The 8,367-nt window shown below is 35.6% G+C and overlaps 1 non-coding gene across 1 annotated transcript; it reads right to left on the minus strand.

Annotated features, from left to right (window-relative positions):
* Positions 1 to 838: 838 nt before the first annotated feature.
* Positions 839 to 910, minus strand: TRNAM-CAU (transfer RNA methionine (anticodon CAU)). Its single transcript has one exon. It is a non-coding gene; the product is annotated as a tRNA-Met (tRNA).
* Between the last annotated feature and the right edge of the window lie 7,457 nt (positions 911 to 8,367).

Consider the following 8,367-nt stretch of genomic DNA (forward strand, 5'->3'; position numbering starts at 1 on the left):
CTTGAAAACTTTCAAATGCACCATGTACCATTGAGGTTTGTAAAAAAATACACCACATACCCTGATCGTCTTACAAATGCACATATCATTGACTTATATTATGCCTACGTACACACTGACTCATTTTTAGTACTTAAACTTATGGAGTAAAACCGTCAAAAAGCAAAAATTACATCAAAATTTGAAATCCATCGATCATTCTAAATCCTAAAGTTTAAGGTGTTAGACTTTGATTTATCAATTAAGTTTGCTTGATAATTAAATGCTTTAGAATTATATACTAGCTTTACATTGTAACAATTTAATAGAATTTGATGCTTATAGCCTATATGGGGTCTCAATTTAACAGATTTATCATTTGTTATATGAGTCTAGGGGTATTTGGTACACGTTCTTACAAACCTTAGGGGTACACGGTGCATTTGAAAGTTTTCAGGGGTACACGGTGCATTTTTTAAAACCTTAATGCTACACGAAATAATAGAATAATAAAGTCTACCATGTTAAATGATCTAGCATAGAAAAGGAAACCTTTATCTTTCTAAGCCCAAAAAAAAAAAAAGTTGTGATTAGACATTGGTCGGTTCCTTTATTTCTATTAATTCTATAGCTACTCAATTATTTTTTTGAAGATTTAATTCACATAGCTATCAATAGAAATATAGATTATAGGCAGACTAATGAAGCATCAATAATTGATATCTTTTCTATTGCATTTTAAATTTATATTCCAGAAAACCAAGAATGTTATATTTTGGATATTAATAAATAATTTTTTTTACAAGATTGATTAAAAAGGTTTTTAAAATAAAAAATTATGGCATTGGAAGCAACTCTATATCAGAGCCAGGTTTCGATCCTGGGACCTGTGGGTTATGGGCCCACCACGCTTCCGCTGCGCCACTCTGATGTTGTTAGTAATTACCTTGAACTTTGAATATAAACCTTAACGAAAGTGCATTGAAAATATTTGGGCCGAGAACTAGTGTAATCTTGACTCCTTGGGCTTTTTTTTTTTTTTTTTTTTTTTTTTTTTTTTTTTTTTTTTTTTGAGGGAAACTCCTTGGGCTTTTGTATTCCTTTTGTCTTTTATCCTTTGTGAACATCAGTTCTAATAGACATCAGAATTTCAATTTGTATCATTTGAATTTAACATTACTTCTAATTTTCTGAACCCTCCAATAAAATTGATACTCATTAGTCATTACTCATTACTAAAGTTGGTATTTTCCGTACATAAAAGTTCTAGATGGAATTTAATATTTAAAGTGTTTATGAATTAAGATTGTAAAAAGGATGAATAAATAAATTGTCTAAAAAAAAAAAAACACAGAAGCCTTAGTCCCAAAATAATTCAAGGTCGATTAACATGAATCATCATAAGGAACAATACAAATTCAATTATTTATATAATTTTGTTATTACTGTTGGGGATTTTGTGATTACAAGGGCAACAAAGAAAATTACAAATGAAATTAACAAAAAAAATTTCGAGGCGTGAACGAGATCACTTTCCCAAAAGTATAATTGCGACCCTATACTACAACCGGGTATCACAGAAATTTACTCTAGAGATACAACGAAGAACAATTGCAATCACAAGTAGGATGATTAAAATACAATGTAGATAAGCTTTTGTGATTTGTGATGATGAACAATAACTTGCAAAAGGTTTCAAGAGAATGAGAATAAAACTCATTTCTTGAAGTTTTTTATCATCAATATAAACTCTCATATTTATATTAAGAGCAATAAACCAAGCATAATTGAAGAATAATCGTCAATATTGCCTCCCGCGCCCTGCTCGGCGAGAGAAATCAAGCAACCCAGAAAAATTTGGGTGCTCTCGCGCCCTATTGGGCGAGACTGGCTTGACTGGGCGGTGGCTCTTGCCCTGCCGGGCGACGATGGCCCTACCGGGCGGTGACAACGCTTAATTTGTCTTTGCTCTCGCGCCCTACCGGGCGGAGACCCGCCCGACCAGGCGGTGGCGAGCCCATTTAGAGTATTAAACTTGACTCATTGCAAAACATCATCATCACAAAACAATCTCATGCATAAATGAAAGTGTACAAAGACTTGAACTCCCACTTAGTGCAACATACAATTTAAGAATTTGTATCCATTCGGTATCGTAAAACGTTTGAACCAAAAGCAACACATATTGGATACTTGAAGATATTACACACACAAGATTAATTACTTAAATACAAATTTACTTGACACTTAAGCCATGTGTCCATATCTATTCATAAGTACATCAAAGCTATGCCCCTAATAGCTTCTTGAAGCGGCTAAACCTCGTACTTATATAGGTAGAATCCCAAACATGCTCCTGTGACAAAGCACAATATCAGGAATTCTATTAAGTTAAACAACCTCTTATACATCACAGTAAATCCGGAACTTTACCTTGGATGATTAAACAAGTTCCCAATTAGCAAATGAGGAAGTTAATCTTATTGAACTTAAGACCCAATGTCTTATTGGGCGTTAAGTTAAGACTCCCTCATTTGTAATTATTTAGGGCTCTAATCCGAAACCGATTGCCATCCTATTATTAACATCTCTTGCCAATGCCTTTGTGAAGCAATCGGCGAGATTAAGATTTATTCGAACATAATCAATAGTGATCACATTATCCTTGATAAGCCCTTGGATATAACTATGCCGTACTCCAATGTGCCTTGACTTACCATTATAAACTTGGCTGTAAGCCCTTGCCAATGTAGCATTGTTATCACAATGTATCACTATTGGTGATATTGGTTTTTGCAACAAAGGAATCTCAAACATGAGAAACTTCAACCATTTGGCTTCTTTACTTGCCGACTGCAAAGCAATGAATTCCGATGTCATTGTAGAGTTCGCAATACAAGTTTTCTTCTTAGAAGACCATGAAATGGCACCTCCCCCATATAGGAAAATCCATCCACTTGTGAAAGAATGATCTTTGTTAGAGATCCAACTTGCATCCGAATACCCTTCTACAACCGAAGGATATCCACTATAAGACAAACCAAACTCCTTGGTTTTCTTCAAGTACTTCAACAAGCGTCCAATCGCTTGCCAACAATTTTTTTCAATCAAAGGTCAAAGTCATTTGACAGTTGCCAAAAAGTCAAAATAATTCCCTTTATTTATTTATTTATTTTTTTATATATGAGGAAATGATACATTTATTGAAAAATAACGAAATAAGAAAATTTATTGTTCATTATTTTTAATAGCAATGTTCTCCATTGTCAATGTGGTAGTTCTGGTATACAACCCTCTTTATCTTATTTTGCAACAAGCTACTCAAAATCAAATTGGAACTGAACTTTATTGAACATGATACTAGAGTTGAGAATTGGACTTGGAACTACCGGTGACAGGTTCTAGTTTAGAATAACCTTGTCATCTTATGTAGTTAAATACTTCATAAATTGTTGTAAATTTATAATCACAAAAAGTGTGATTTGGGCTTAGATTGTTGTATGATTTGGGTGTAAATGGTTTTTCTATATATTTATTCAATTATTCTTCCATAAATGAACTTGGATTGATTTCTGATTTTGACTCGAATAACATTATTATACTTTGTGGGTCCACTAACTCGATATTAGAGCTGACGTTAACAAGGTATTCTAAAGTTTTCAATTTCAAAAATTGAAAATTGATACTGGAACATTGTAACAACCTATACATGTTTTGATTTTTGTTGCTCGAAATTATAAATTTCTAACAAATTCTGTTCCAATTACAAGTACATAGTATACATTTCACAAATCCTCTAATAAAATACAAGTACTATATTACTAGGGATGGCAATTTAATCCGAGTTCGATTCGAATCCGATCAGATCAGATCCGAAGAAAGAAATCCGATCTGAATCCGTTAAAAATTAGTCCGAATCCAAATCTAATAAAATAGATCCGAATCCGAGTAGGAGGCGGATCGGACTTGGACCCACGCAAAGTCCGATTGAGTCCGATCCGAGTCCGAAACCGAGAGTATGAGCATATGCTTTATAACTTGAGACAATTGTTTGCTTGTTTTGTAGCAAAATTTTGTTATGTAACTTAGTTTATAATTCAAATATGTTATGTTTATACTTTACTTGGTATGACAATACAAGCAATTATAGGTATAAAATGTCATTGCAAATGAAAAAAATAAAAAAAATTTCGGATTATTTCGAAGGTCCGTATAAACGGACTGGATTCGGATCCGAAAATTACGAGTCGGATCGGATTCGGATCGGACTTTTCGGATTCGGACTCGGATTCCGATCCAAGTCCAGGGTCCGTTTACTAAACGGATCGGATTCGAATTTAGCCATATCCGACCCGAATCCGATCCGTTACCATTCCTATATATTACTTTTGATAATCGATTCATTTAACTTTAACTATGTAATTGTTTAATTATTAAGAGTATTGGTGAAAAATATTCATGTGTTTGATTGAATTTCTTAGGTTAAGGTGTTGAAATTCAATTGAACAAGTAAATGAGAAATTTGTATCTTGGTTTAGAGAAATGTTCCTCCGCCCTGTAGTCCGCCCAGTGGCGCGCCCTGCAGGGCGAGCCACGGACAGTGTGTACAAGGCCCGGGAACGAATTCACCGCCGTATGGCTGACCGACGATTATTAGCGATTCCGACTTCATGCAGGCGAGTTGCAACCTGCAATCCGAATTGAGGACGGGTTTTTGGGGATAGCTCACCCTCGCGGGATCACGGCCCTTTGTCCCGGCCATTGTAGCACGTGTGTCACCCAGGGCATAAGGGGCATGATGAATACCTCCCGGTAGGGTGCGAGAGCAAAGGAAAATTAAGCGTTGTCACCGCCCAGTAGGGCCATCGTCGCCCGGCAGGGCGAGAGCCACCGCCCGGTAGGGCGCGAGAGCACCCAAATTTTTCTGGGTTGCTTGATTTCTTTCGCCCGACAGGTCGTGGGAGGCAATATTGACGGTTATTCTTCAGTTATGCTTGGTTTATTGCTCTTGATATAAATATTAGAGTTCATATTGATGATAAAAAAAAAACTTCAAGAAATGAGTTTTATTCTCATTCTCTTGAAACCTTTTGCAAGTTATTGTTCATCATCACAAATCACTAAAGCTTATCTACATTGTATTGTAATCATCCTATTTGTGATTGCAATTATTCTTCGTGGTATCTCTTGAGTAAATTTCCGTGATACTCGGTTCTAGTATAGGGTCGGAATTATACTTTTGGGAAAGTGCTCCTGTTCACGCCTCGAAGATTTTTCTGTTAATTTCATTTGCAATTTTCTTTGTGGCCCTTGTAATCACAAAATTCCCAACAATCCAAAAGTATAATCTTTACAAATATGGAAAATGTGAAGGAAATGATGACAAATTTCCAGAAATTGGACAAGTTCGAGGGTGTGGATTTTCGAAGATGGCAAAAGAAGATGCATTTTTTGTTGACATCACTCGGTGTGACTTACGTTCTCACATCTCCAAAGCCATTGGTTGAGGAAAATGAGACATTGGAGGCTCTACTAGAATGAAGAATAAATGGGACAATGACAATTACATATGTTGTGGTCATATCCTAAACGGTATGTCTAATGAATTGTTTGATGTTTATATCAATTTCATGAGTCCGCTAAATGTCTTTGGGATGACCTAGAGTCTAAGTACATGGCCGAGGATGCATCTAGCATGAAATTTCTTGTTAGTAAGTTTAATAATTTCAAAATGATTGATAGTAGGCCGGTTATGGAACAATTTCTTGAAATCCAAAGAATTTTAGGGAGTTTTAGACAACACAATATCAACCTTGATGAGACCTTTATTGTTTCTTCTATAATTGATAAACTACCATAATCTTGGAAGACTTTTAGAGATTCAATAAGAAATTAAAGATGACATTACTCTTGAGAGCTTGGCTTCTCATATTCGGATTGAGGAAGAAATCCGGGTGCAAGAGGGATAAAAGGATGTTAATCCTAGTTCTACTACGATAAATGTGGTGGAGGATGCTAAACCTAATGAGAGGAAGAGAGGAAATGACTCAAACAAGAACAAAGGCAAAAAGTCTAAAGTGGGAAGTGGTGGTCAAACATCATGAGCTTGTTGGGTTTGTGGAAAACTTGGGCATTTTAAGAAAGATTGTACCATTTAGAAGAAAAAGATGAGCAACAAGAAAGCTCAAGGTAGGAAAGGCGGTTCTAGCCAATCCCAAGAAAAGCAAGGTAATTCTTGTGCAAAAATTTCATCTAATTCTTCAATGAATTATTTGTGTGTGATTTCTGAAATCCTATGTGTGCATGGTGATACTTCTTGGTACATCAATTTGGGTGCATCGAGGCATGTTTGCAAGGATCGTTCGTTGTTTAAATTCTTCATTGAGGAGACCAATGGAGAGATTCTTTACATGGGGAACGATTCTACCGCAAAAGTGTTAGGCAAGGGGCAAGTTGAGTTAATATTTAGCTCGGGCAAATCTCTTATTTTAAGGGATGTGTTGTATGCTCCCGAGCTTAGGAGGAATTTAGTGTCCGGTGCAATCTTGAATCGTTTAGGTTTTAAAATGGTGTTTGAGTCGGATAAATTTGTACTGTCTAAAGGTGGTTTATTTGTAGGACTGGGTTACTTGTATGGAATGTTTAAGCTTAGTATTTCTAATGCTTTGAAAGACAACGTGTATGTTGTTAATGATTGCTCTTTTTTATGGCATGTAAGACTTGGACATGTGAATTATAAAAAGTTGTATTTTATGTCAAAGCATGATTTAATTCCGTCTTTTGATCCAAGGATAGAGAAGTGCAGGACATGCATGCTAACAAAAATCACATGGAAACCATTTTCTAAAGTTGTAGAAAAGAATAATACATTGCTTGATTTAGTGCATAGTGATCTATGTGATTTTCATAGCACACCTTCCTTAAGCAACAAAAAGTATTTAGCAACTTTCATTGATGATTATTCAAGATTTTTCTATGTTTATTTATTGCATTCTAAGGATGAGGACCTTGACAAATTTAAAATCTACAAGAATGAAGTAGAATTGCAAACAAACAGTAAAATCAAAAGATTAAGAACCGATAAAGGTGGTGAATATTTTAATCCAAGTTATTTCCAATCGATATGTATAGTACATGAAACTACCGCGGCATATACACCACAACAAAATGGTGTAGCGGAAAGGAAGAATAGGACTCTTGAAAAAATGGTAAATTCCATGTTGTCCTATTCGGGCTTGAGTGATGGATTTGGGGGGAAGCGGTATTAACCATTTGTTACATTTTAAACCAAGTTCCAATGAAAAGGAATGAGGTAACCCCATATGAGCTATGGTATAAAAGGAAACCAAACTTGAGTTATCTCAAAGTTTGGGGTTGTAGGGCAATTGTAAAAGTGCCGGAACCTAAACGTAAAAAGTTAGGTGAAAGAGGAGTGGAATGCATCTTTATAGGATATGCGGAACATAGCAAATCCTATAGGTTCTACGTGATTGAACAAAATGACTATTGGTCGGTTCATACCGCCATTGAGTCTAGAGATGCATTGTTTGATGAAAATAGATATTCATCAATTCCTAGACCAAAGGATATAACTCTAAATACCAATGCTCAAAGTTTTGACCAAATTGAATTTGATAAAGAAATTGATGACCAAACTCATTTAGAGGAGGCATCAATATCATCATCTCAACCTAGGAGAAGTAAGAGGGCAAGGAAAGAAAAATCTTTTGGCCGGACTTTCATGTGTACTTAATTTGAAGGATCAAGGGATTATGTTTCGACACAATTTTCATACATTTTTAATGTGAAAGATGATCCTTTGACCTATGATGAGGCTATGAGGTCTCGTGATGCTTCATTTTGGAAGGAAGCTATTAATGATGAGATGGAATCCATCATGGGAAACAACACTTGGGTGTTGGCTAACTTACTACCAAAATGTAAACCAATTGGGTGCAAATGGATCTTCAAAAAGAAATTGAAGATTGATGGAATGGTTGAAAAGTTCAAAGCCCGGTTAGTGGCACAATGCTTTACACAAAAGCCTGGTATCGATTATTTCGATACATATGCACTTGTTGCTAGAATCTCAACTATAAGGTTGTTGATTGCACTTGCGGCAATCCACAATCTTGTGATCCATCAAACGGATGTCAAGACATCATTCTTAAATGGAGATCTAGAGGAAGAAGTTTACATGCGACAACCGAAAAGGTTTGAAGTGGAAGGTCAAGAAGGAAAAGTTTGCAAGTTGATTAAGTCTTTGTATAGGCTAAAACAGGCACCTAAACAATGACATCAAAAGTTTGATGAGGTTGTGTTGTCTGATAGTTTCAAATTGAACAATTCAGACAAGTGTATTTATAGCAAATTTGATGACAACGGTCA

Source organism: Chenopodium album, chromosome 15 (assembly GCF_948465745.1).
Source record: "Chenopodium album chromosome 15, dcCheAlbu1.1, whole genome shotgun sequence".
NCBI lineage: Eukaryota > Viridiplantae > Streptophyta > Magnoliopsida > Caryophyllales > Amaranthaceae > Chenopodium > Chenopodium album.